The following is a 12,463-nucleotide window of genomic DNA, read 5'->3' as shown; positions in this document are numbered from 1 at the left end:
GACATTTCTTTTGTACATTGGTTGTGTTGGATGGCTGCTGAGGTCCCTCTCAGCTCTTAAATTCTGTGACTTGGTGTTAGACCAATCAAATTATCAGTGGGATACTTTATAAATAAATATATTAAAGGAAGGCAAGGAAGATGTAAATAATTATTAAGTACCGCCTATGTGTGAGTGCCTGACGCTATGCTAAATACTTTACAAATATTATCTCACTTAATCCTCACGATAATCCTGGAAGCAGGTGTTACTATTGTTACCCTTTTTGCAGTGGAGGAAATTGAGGCAGACAAAGGTGAAGTGACTTGTGTCTGCTCACACAGCTAGGAAATGTCCAAGATCAGATCGGAACCCATCTTCACAACTCTGTATTTGCTCTTTATCCATTGCTCTGCCTATTTTTAATAAAACTAACTAATTATAAAACTAATAACTAATTCATATGAAGAAACAAAGGTCAAGAAATCAAATTAAATATTTTTGGAAGTAGGAATGAAGGCTGGTTTGTGTACTAGATCTAAGGCAATAATAATCAAAATCTTCTGATACCAGTTTGAAATGGAAAATTAAACCATTGGAAGACACTGGATGAGCAAAGTTGAGAAACAAATGTGAACATAAATCTAGTAGTCCCCAAATCCAAGAATAACAGCTTCTGAAGAAGGACTTTTCATTCAAGAAGAATTTCTGGTAATATAATTTTTAAAAAAAGCCTTTTGCATAAAAAATCCAGAAAAAGAAGAAAAAAAATTAGCTTGAAAAAGAATATGTACTTCAAACATACTTGATAAACTTTAATATCCTATATCTATAGGAAATTTATATTCCAAATGTATAAAACTAAGAGTTATTTTTAAATAGGAAAGCAGTCAAAGGATATGGACAGTTTTCATAGGAAGAAATGCCAGCTACTAGCATCTATCTGGAAAAGTGTTTAAAATAATAATCAGAGAAATAACATTTAAACAACTGAAATATTACCTCATATTCAAAAATTTGTCAGAAATAGTAAAGGATAGAAAAACCAACACTGGAGAGGGAGGCTGCTATGAGAAGAGAGAGTCTCAATAAAATGACAGATGGCTTTTAGAGCTGTTAATTGATGCAAAGTTTCTGGCAAATATTTAGAAATTATGTAACAAAAAAACACTGTTTATTCCCTTTGAATTAGTAGGGAAGAAAATGGGGGCACGAGAATCTATTAAGTACCTACTGATCACACTAATGTGTTTATACTCAAAGGAGGTCAATGAAAAGGACAAAGATCCTTTATGTAAAAAGAGACTGCACATTTTTGTAATAAGTATGTGTCCATTATGTGTCCAATGATTATGGATGACTGAATAAATTTTGTTATATGAGTGTATTTGGATATATTAACACACAAGGGATGATAGAGGTAAAAAAAATTCTTTAAAAAAAAGGAAATACTTTTTATACCAACTGAAATAAAATAAGGGGAGGAAGAAAAGAATAATAAACCTGCAGTGGGAGAAAACAGTACAATGAAAAGAGCGTTGGATTTGCAGTTAGAAGACCTGGGTTTTAATCTTGGCACTTTTACTACAAGGGATATGTGATTTTGTGAAAGTTATCTACCCACCCTAGGACTAATTTTAGGGCAGTTAGATGGTCCAATGGATAGAATGACAGGCCTGGAGTCAGGAAAACTCATCTTCCGGAGTTCAAATCTGGCCTCTGACTCTTATGAGCTGTGTGCCCATGAGTGAATCATTTACCAGCTTTGCCTCAGTTTCCTCACCTGTAAAACGAGCTGGAGAAGGAAATGACAAACCACTCTGTCAAGTAGTATCTCTTTCAAGAAAAACCCCAAATAAGGTTGTGAAAAGGCAGACACTACTGAAATAACTGAACAACAACAAAATTAAATGAAAGGTTTGGACTAGACACTTTTTATCAGTCCTTACGGACTAAGATCACTTTGAACTCTCAATGTCTACAGTCTAGTAATAGATGTGACTTCAACTCCTTGGGAACATGGCATGGGCAACTCCATGCAATTTTCTAAGATTATAAATTTTATAAGATTTGCTGATTTGCATACATAGAGGGAAACTTGCTCACTAGTACCCTATTGCATTGATGAAATCACAAGTTTGGATCATGAATTATCATAATTGCCCAATGAGAACACTTTTCTTAAAAATGTTTTTTAAACTAGAAGATACTTTGTTAGAATTGAGGGAGAGCAGGATTTATTATGTAGCATGCAATAATGAATAGGGCACTAGGCTTAGAAACAGGATAATTTCAATTCCTCTTCAGACGTTTACTAGATATGTGGCCCTGGGCACATCTCTTAACTCACTCTGCCTCAGTTCCCTCAAATGTAAAATGTGAGGATTGGACTCAGTGGTCTATTATATCCCTTCTGGCTATAAACCTATGATTTAGACACATATATAAACCTATATGGTCCCTTCCAGCTATAAATCTGTTTTATACACATATGTATATATATGTACACACACACACACACACACACACACATATATATATATATATATATACACATCTGAGTACTTATATATATATACATATATATATAATTGATAATAGTTAAAACAATAACGAATGATTATCTACATGGACAAAAATAAAAGAGAAACTTAATTAATTTTAGGACAAGCCAGTCTGCTAGAAAATGAAATAAAGAAAACTTTTAAAGAAGGGCAGCATATTCTCATGTTCTTGACCTTGGAATTGTCTGTCCAGTATTCACCAACCCACCATTGGAAATGTGGTCATGGAAGTAGGAGGATTCAGGCTGATGTCTTTCAACAATTGTTAGTACACCAATGCCCACCCACCCTTCTGCTCTTGTGGCAAACAAAAGTGCTTCCTCTAAATTACACATAGCTTTGGCTAATCTGTATCCCATGGTGACAGAGGGAGCCTCGATAATAAGAAAATGACACATTTTCTTTTTTTTCTGAGCCAATATGTGGGAACATTTTTCATCTGAGAAACTTAAAGTACTTCTAGCTATGTGATCACTGAAAAAAGTCATAGATGATTTGAAGAACTCATTTAAACCACTGATTTCAATTTCTTCCCCTTATCAAATGCTTACAAGATGAGAAAAAGTACGTCTTACTCAGCTAAGCATCTTGTGCACTGGGTAGTGTATTGTGAGTACACATAGAGTACTTAACTGCATGTGAGATACTTGTTAGAATCTTGTAAACATTTGCTGGAGGAACGGATTGAAGTCACTCGTTGGAATGAGGCTGCACCAATTACCTGTGTTGTAATTTTCATTTATGATTTCTTGAAACATAATGAAAAACCAGGCTTAGATAAAGCCCACTGTGATTTAAATGGAGCTACTTGACTTTAATCCCAAATCACTCTAGGACTCACTGATTGGCTAGTAATAGGTCCCAGGCCAAACTTCACTTGTTCACCGTTTGAGTTTTGCTCAGAGTGAATGCAAAAAGCAAGTGTTTCTGTTCTGGCCAGAAACTGAGTGTCTTCTCCCAGAATGACTCTTTTGGGATTTCAAACTAGCCATATTCTGCCTCATTTTTTAACTAGTCTGTAATCACTGAAAGGATGTTGCTTCAGACAAACTGGGACCTGAGAAAAACTTTAGCTTAAAAAGGCCAAGGTCTCCCATTGCATCCTGGACAGTCGTCCTGAGCTGTCTCATCATTGAACTCAGACAACTCTGGAAGAGAGAGGCTGACAACTTTGCCCAGCTCTGCCTCACATAAATCCAATTCACTTGCAAACCAAGCATTACCCTCCCAATGGTTGTGGTGCTCTTTAAGAAAAAGGCTGAACATAAAAAATGGTCTGTGTTTTTTTCCAGAGATCATTTTGCTGAATTCTTTTGACTGAGTAGAACCCTACCTCTGTCTCATCCTTCCTTTTTCTCTTCCAATGTAGAGATGTGGACAAGGAGTAAAATCCCTAAAAGTCAGGCAACTGTCACAAAATTAGCATGACCCCAAGTACCTTCTCGAAGCCTATACTAATCTCCCCTCCAGCTACCAACACCTTAGCCTCTCCCCTGGAAAAATATATTTTCCTTCATATTTGTTGTGTATACAACTATATATGTACATATTGCCTTGCCCCTGATGGAATGTAAGTCCCTTTGGGTCAGGAAATGTTTCACTTTGGGCTTTGTATCCCTAGTGACAGGCACTGTGCCTGGCCCTATATGTGAGCTTAAAGAAATGCCTATTGTTCACTTTCTTTGCAGAAAGAAGTAAATAGCCCAAGGGATCTCCAATGGCATTGCCAGCTCCCGAAAAATATCCTCTCCCATTAAACTGAAACAATAGCTCACATTTACATATTACTATTAAGTTTCAAAAATACATTCTTCACAAGGACCCTTTAAGGCAGGTAGCACAAATATTATCTGTTATATTTTATAGATGAAGAAACTGAAACTGAAAGACATTAATGTCATACATCTAGGCCCTATTTATGTCTTCAAGGCCATTATTGCTCATTCTCTTATATTAGAACAGTTTTCTCTTTGTGTCAATTTAAGTCGTATCCTCCTTATAGAATGATAATCTTTCAGAAAATTACCCTGAATTTTCAATGACTTTTTGCAAAGGCTACCTCAGTCAAAATAGCCATAATACGTTGTATCTATGTAGAACTTCATAATTTGTAAGGACAGTTCACATGTACACATTATTTCATTTTACTTTTCCATAGCTAACTTCCTACTCAAATGCCTCATAGTAGGTGATTCTTGCCTCTCATGGTCTATACCAGTGGAATGTAACTTGTACCATGACCAATAAGCTGGGAAGATTTTAAATACAGCCTCAGATACTTTTTTCTCCTATTAGCAATGAGCCACTAAGTTAGGAGAGGTTCATTAGTGTTCAGGTGATGCCTTTTTGGCCATTGCAACTCTGGAAAGTGGTCACAATCTACATCTGTGAAAGGAACTACACTGACAAAATCATAGATCCCTGAATTTATTGATGTAAACACTGTCATAACAATCCTCTGTCATTAGTATTTCATTTTTCAGATAAGGAAATATCTTGAGAAGGGTTAAGTACTTAACCCACACTAAATAGATAGGGACAAAGCCAAGAGGAAAGCCCCAGGCATCCTGACCATTGTATACTCTCCTGTCCAGGACCACTGCCAGATAAATTTATTTTAACCTCAGATACATTATTTAAATAGCAAAAAGGAATCCGTGAAACCAGAGATGATTACTGTGGGCATATAAAACATGTTCTCTAATATAAAATTAACAATAGTAAACATAGTTTGTATTCTATCTATATTTAAATGGTCATTTGGCATAATAACATTAACTGTATGTACTAACCAGTCTGATAGCTGAGATTTGTTATAGTTATAATCCATTGGGAAAAAGAGGCAAAGCGTTTTCCATGGAGAGCCCCTGTCTAGTACTTCATTAGTGACTTTGTCATACTGTCTTCTAATTGTCTCAGGTTTGTTAGTTTTGTCTTCCCAACTAGACTATAAATACTTTGAGAAAAGGACCCTCCAAGGATTGTTGTCTGCTCCTTCCTGACCTCCCACAGGGCTCAGGCACAGAGTAAAGGGCACTTAATAAACGTAAAACACTTGGTGATTGATTGAATGCTCTGCCCAGCATGGCTCAGCAGAACTCCAGGAATATGAGATGCCTTATCCATCTTTGGAGATCAGATTTCCCTGATGAGGTGGCATTCAAGCCTGATTGCTTATAATGTGTTTCTTTGGCCAAAATAACTGCTTATTTATGTTTTTCAACCAAAATGACAGATATGCCTTTGGGTCCCGAGGTGAATCGTGATTATCATAATTCTAAGAAAGGAAAACATAGAAAATAACCGTTGTGTGGCATTAGAAAGGAAGTGTGTATGTTTAAATTTTATGGACTATAGAAAGCATTTTAATTTTAAATTAATTAAATTTAAATTAATTAAATTAAATTCTGGATCAGAATTAAATCTGCAATTCAGCAAAATTAGAAAAGCAAGAAAACCTCCATCACCAGAAAGCCAGCAACTTACATTTGGAGTTTTCTTTCCTATGATCCTTCTCTCTAGCATGATTAAAGTCTTATAACTGGCATGTTGTCATCTTTTGGTTTTATTGCCTGCTTTCAAGAAGAATTTTTCCTACTGGAAATACTAAGGTGATTTTTTTTTTAAGAAAGAGTAGATATGAAAAAATCTACACGGCACACTAATAGTTAGGGATAGTCAGGGTGCTGGCAGGGAACAGATTGTTAAACAAATTGCTATAATTAAATACAGCTATGCTTAGAATAAAGAAAAAATGATTAAATATTCTGATAATTTAACCTCAGTATGTGGGAAGCTTAAAGTCACTATATGATTTTAGATATTATGGGCTGTCTCTCTCTTCATCTCCACTTGTTTGGTGCCATTAACATAGCTACCTGATTTAATAACATGAACTAAAATCCAATTTCTCCCAAGTCTGCCTATCTACCAGGTGATTTTTACTATTTGTGAGCATGGGCTCTTTTACTTTTTGGTTCATCTTTGTATCTATAGTCCTAACACAGTGCCTGACCCAAAGTAGTTGCTCAAGACATGATGACTTGCTTGAATGATTTGGTGGCTGTTGTATAGCTTAAGTTTCTTTGGGATTCTTCACGTAATATCCAGTTTTATACATCCCTCACTTGACTCAACGTACATCCAGTTCCCTTCAAAGAATAGCTGGTTTCTAAGGAAGGGGACGATTGTTACGGCCAATGGTATAAGACAGCATGAGATATTAATGAAGATCAGATTCAGTCACCCTTTTGACTCTTCCACCTTTTGGAGGATGAAATTATCACAAAGGCAAGTCAAGAAGTTTTCAGTTTCTCTGATTTTGCCCAGAAAGTCCTAGCATATTTCTGTATAACTTATTATATACTATCTTATACCTCTGTACTAGGTTTGTGATGTCTTTGCAAAATGTTCATCCTCTTTCTGTTGAAGTAGTCTGAATTAAACTCTAATGACAAAATCACTTGTTTCTTTCTCTTTGAGTGTCCCCCAAATATTTCTTTGCTTCCTGATTAAACACAGGAGTTCCCAGATAATGTTGATGAGTTACAAGTTGATGAACCTTTGTGTTGGGCTTTGGTTTTATCTTCCTATAAGTGAATTCCTTTGGTGAATGAATAAATGATTGACCAGAAATTCTTAAGATATTCTTAGGTTCCAAACACTGTACTCATCCTGGAGTATACCAATAGTAAAAAGTAAGAGAATCCTTGCTTTAAAGGAACACTTAATCTAATTGTGGGAGACACATAAAAGAATAATAACTGCTGAGCTCATAGAAAAGCTGGAAATCCCTGAGGTTATAGAGGCAAGGGAGGTAGCAAGCCCCAGGGGTCTTTAGTTTAAGACTGCTGGTAAAATGACAGTGTTGGTGGGGTCTGCCAGGTTTACTTACCAGACCAATGGTATGGCCATGAGGAGATTATGGAACAACAGATGGTAAGGTCTTTTAAACGCTCATCGAAAGGTCAGCAGGTTTGTTCATTTATTGTTCTCAAATACTTTTACCTTCTGAAGGGAATACAACTCATAGGAGTACTGATCTAAAAGAGAGAAAGGAAAGCATCCTGATTGTGTATGGAGTATTATGAGTCCTAAATGCATTTTTTCCATTTCTATGCAGGATGGAATAAACATTGTTCTATACCAACCGTGCATGTGTCAGTTTGAGTACTTATATGAAATTGGGAATTTTTTTTTGCCTATACCTGAATAGAGCTAAACACAAGCTATATTCCTTCTGTATTCTTTAGTTTCCCAGAAAGAACTCTGGATGGTATCAATATGAGGCAAAGAGAGAGTGACATTTATGGGGTAACCTACAAGACCAGACTCAAACCATATAAACCCAGAGCTTAGGCTATTGGGCCATGAATTGTATCTATATAATATGTAAAATCTAATTTTTTTTAATGATAGAATATCTGCAGTATTAGATGAGGCCACATATGTGAAATATTCTTTAAGGACCTGTCAGTATGGAAAAGCACTTTGTAAAGCACACAGTACAATATAAATAAAGGGTATTTCTTCCTTTTGAAAACAGAGGATACTTGCATTTGTGTTTTTGGTGGCAGTTGTATAACAGGAGCTAAAGATTCAATACATATAGGTGCTACACAGCTTTATTAAATTTTGGTAGTGCTTGCATAGATACTGAATTTTTGGAGACAATAAAATGTCTATAACCACAGATACATCTATTTAAGAGGTATCAGTGTTAAGAATGGGTGCAAGGTTTAGATTATACTAGGATCAGAACAGAAAATAGCTTCCAGGGTGGGTTGCTCAGTCTTTGGTATTTGAAGTATAAAAGCAGCATCAAGGCACTAAGTTGAAGGGACTTTGTGAAAATCAGTGGGCCAAAATAAAATAAAATAAAAAATTTTAATGTTGCTTAGCTATCCCTATAATACTAAAAAAAAAAAAAAGAGTTGTGGATCTTTTGTGGAGGGACCACATTAGGAATATTGTGTTCATTTCTGGACACCATGTTTTAGGAAGAACACTGATAAGCTAGATAGCAACCAAAGGAGGCATGGTAAAGGGTCAAAAGACACTTATATCAGGAATTATTAAACTGGAATTCATGAACATCTTAAGGGGTCTGTGGATAGATTTCAGGAGGTCCATAAAATTGAAGGAGAAAAAAATACATTTTAATTTTTTACTATTCTCTTAATTATTAAAAAAATTATCCTATTAAAAGTCTCATAGGCTATACAGACCACCAAAGGGCTCTACAACACAAACAAAAAGAGGTAGATGAAGTTTTATAGAAGGAAAAAAAGGATTTCTAGCCAGATAATGAGACATACAGAAAACATGATATATTTCTTCAAGTATTCAAGCTACTCTTGCAGACAAGAGAGATTAGACTTTGTTTCATATTAAATAGTAGGGCTCAGGGTAATAATTTGAAGTTGCAAATATATGATTAGTAAATTCCACTATGATACATGTGCTCATGGACTGTCTTCTCATTTTTCTGGCACATTGACTGACATATAATAATCAACCATTTAGAGAGCATTTGCTACTAAATTGTAAGGAACAGACAGTTCCTTACCTCATCATCTCCACAAGCTTAGAAGATTGTGTAATTATCTCTCCATACTCTGAAAATTAGCTCTTCTAGCCCTGAATAGCCTACTTATTGGATATGTTGAAGAGAAGATTTTTGTCCAGGGATGAGTTACATTAGATTAAAAGGTCTCTGAAGTACCTTCCATCTCTGACATTCTGTGGTTTTCTGTACCTTGGAAAGGTCAAAAAAGAACAGCTTCAAATCACTATCCATCTTAAATGTGAAACAAATAAATAGATGAAATAGTTACGTAGGTGGTAGCTCAAAGGGTTGTACATTGAAAATACAGCAATATATTCATATTTTTAAATCATCGTCTTCTAATTATGTTTAGTTTTGAGAATAATTTCTAAATAATTAGTTCTAGATATTTCTGACATAACAGAAAAATGATCTACTTGTTCTGTCACACATGGATCATCTAAGTACACCATGATTCTAATCCAATAATCTGAAACATTTAAGAAACCATTTTCAATCAAAGAAAGGGTTATAGGGAATATTCTCTAGTGTCTTATTATCATAAAATAGTATGCAGTGTGATAATTCATCAGTCTCTGTGTGAACTTTTAAAATCCTCATATAATAATTCACTATTGAAGGACAAAGTGGGATGGTGGGAAGTACTAAGGAAAGTGAATTTGCCAGATGAGAACCTTCACTTTGACCAAGACTGACTTAGCACATTTGTTCCTAGATTTCACATAGTACATGCACATGATTTAAAAATATATCACCTCCCTCTGGTATAATCAATCACTCCATCAACTAGCTTTATGTCAGGTGCTGTACTAAGTGCTGGGGAGACAATATGGAAACAACTTTTTACAAAGAAGATACATACAAGCATACATACATAATATAGGTATACATATATGTATGGATCTTGTTTGTACAGAGTTGTATATAGCATACATATATAAATGTATGTATTATATAAGGGGATTTTAAAAGTTTGCACAGAGACTGATGAATTATCACATTGCATATTATTTTATGATAATAAGACACTAGGGAATATTCCTATATTCCTTTCTTCTATTGAAAAAATCCCATTGACTCAACCTATTGATGGGAGCCCGCATCAATAGGCTGAGTCAATGGGATTTATACACAGTTCAGTGGCTTAGCATAAGTCAGTCTTCTTACTCCTTCAGCTTTGACCTTTGCTCCTCATTTATGGAGACATTGCCTTTGTCCTGACCTATGCTCTCACATCTGCAGCCCATCTGTAGGGCACTGACCTGTATATATGTGTGTGTGTGTGTGTGTGTGTGTGTGTGTGTGTGTATGTGTGTGTGTGTGTGTGTGTGCGTGTAAGGTATGACAAGAATATAAGATATATAGATATCTTAAATTCAACATGTTCAGAATTGAACTCATTTTCTCTCTCCCTAACCTCTCCTCCTTCCTAACTTTCCTATTACTCTTTAGGATACCCATCACCTTCCCAATCTTCCAGGCTCAAGACCTAGATGTTTGACCTCAGCTCTTCACTTTCTCTTACCAGCTCCTGCCCTCCCGTATCCAATCTGTTGCCAAGTCCTGTCAATTCTACTTTTGTAGCAGTTTATACAGTTTACTTCTGTTCTTTGACATGGCCACCATCCTTATATGAGTCTTTATACCTCTTACCTGAACTTGTGCAAAAGTTTGCTGATATGCTTCCCTTCTTTCAGTCTCTCCCACTCCAATCTCTTCTTCTCACAGCTGTTGTCCAATTGATCTTCCAAAAGCACAGGTCTGACTATATCAGTCCTCCATTCAATGAACACCAGGGCTTCAAGATAAAACATAAACTTTTCTGTTTGGTTTTAAATCCCTTCATAACCCGGCCCTTTCCTACCTTTCCAACCTTTCCATTCCTCACTCTCTTCCACATACTCTACAATCCAACAACACTGATCTCCTTCCTGACCCTCACATAAGCCACTCAGTCTCCTGTCTCTGAACATGTTCAGACTATCTTCCATGCCTGGAATGTTCCTCTTCCTCGTCCCTGTCTCTTGGCTGTTGGTTATCTCCAGCTCAGCCTGTAGATACCTGTTTATATATAGTTGTTTGCATATTCTCTCCTCTATTAGAATGCAAACCTCTTGACAACAAGGACTATTGGTCTTTCCTTGAATGCCAGCATTTAGCAAAGTGTCCAGTACATTATTGGTTCTTAACAAATGCTGGTTAACTTGGTTTGACTTAACTTTCTTGCAGCCAATTCTCTACCTCCTGCCTTTAATAGGAGTTCCAGAAAATGGACAGAAATTGTTCCTCTGTGCCTGAGTCCCACCTTACTTCTCTGCCTCATAAACTTGCTGCACCAGATCTTGTAGTGCTCTGCTAGTCCTCTTGAAGATTTGAGTCCAGCTCCCTAATCCTTGTTCCTGTTAATGAGTCTCTACTATCTGATACCAGTCTCCTTGGAGATACCTTACTTCCTGCCTTACTTCTATTAATTGATGCTGGCTCTTCTAACATGGGGCTCAGCCCATCTTTTGAGACATCCACCTGCAACAGTATAACAGGGAAGGCAGTTCAGTAGAACTGTATGGTCAGAAAGGGGGAGGGAGAGCTATTTGCACTGAGTGCCGAAGTATTTCCATCCATGCCAGGACTGAGTGCAATCCACATTTAAGCAAGAAATGTAAATATTGTTGATCTAATCCTGTGCTGAGTCCTTTAACTATATTCAAAAGGAATTCTCTTTTTTAAAAAGTTTAATTAATTTGTTTGTTTTCAGTTTTCAACAATCATTTCTATAAATTTTAAATTTTCTAACTCACTGGCTCCCCTCTCTCCCCAAGACGGCATGCAATCTTGTATGGTTTCTACGCTTACATTCTTATTAAACACATTTTCACATTAGTCATGTTGTATAGAAGAATTAAAATGAATTGGAGAAACCATGAGAAAATATCAAACCAAACCAAAATATAACACAAGAGAAAATAGTCTGCTTCATTCTGCATTCTGATTTCATAGTTCTTTCTCTGGATGTGGATGCCATTTTGCATCAAGAGTCCTTTGGGAATGTTTTAGGTTCTTGCATTGTTGTGAAGGGCTAAATCTATCAGAAACAGTCCTCGCACACTGTGGCTATTACTGTATATAACGTTCTCCTGGTTCTGCTCATTTCATTCAGCATCAGTTTATATGTCTTTCCAGGTTTTTCTAAATTCCACCTATTTATCATTTCTTACAGCATAATAGTATTCCATTGCATTCATATACCACAACTTGTTCAGCCACTCCCCAGTTGATGGGCATCCCCATGATTTCCAGTTCTTGGCCATCACAAAGAGAGCTGCTATAAATATTTTTGTACATGTGGGGCCTT

General features: G+C 36.1%; 1 long non-coding RNA gene across 1 annotated transcript in view; it reads right to left on the bottom strand.

Moving 5' to 3' along the window:
- The window catches only part of LOC140523855 (uncharacterized), a 40,118-nt gene extending 29,209 nt beyond the window's left edge, over window positions 1-10,909 (bottom strand). The window contains exons 1-2 of the long non-coding RNA XR_011973491.1: window positions 10,765-10,909; window positions 7,438-7,585 (exon numbers count right to left, since the gene is read on the bottom strand). This is a non-coding gene — a long non-coding RNA (uncharacterized lncRNA). The remainder of the gene's footprint in view (window positions 1-7,437; window positions 7,586-10,764) is intronic.
- Between the last annotated feature and the right edge of the window lie 1,554 nt (window positions 10,910-12,463).

Source organism: Notamacropus eugenii, chromosome 2, assembly GCF_028372415.1.
Source record: "Notamacropus eugenii isolate mMacEug1 chromosome 2, mMacEug1.pri_v2, whole genome shotgun sequence".
Lineage (NCBI taxonomy): Eukaryota > Metazoa > Chordata > Mammalia > Diprotodontia > Macropodidae > Notamacropus > Notamacropus eugenii.
Note: the sequence above shows the minus strand (reverse complement) of the source record. Positions and strands in the feature narration are given on the sequence as shown.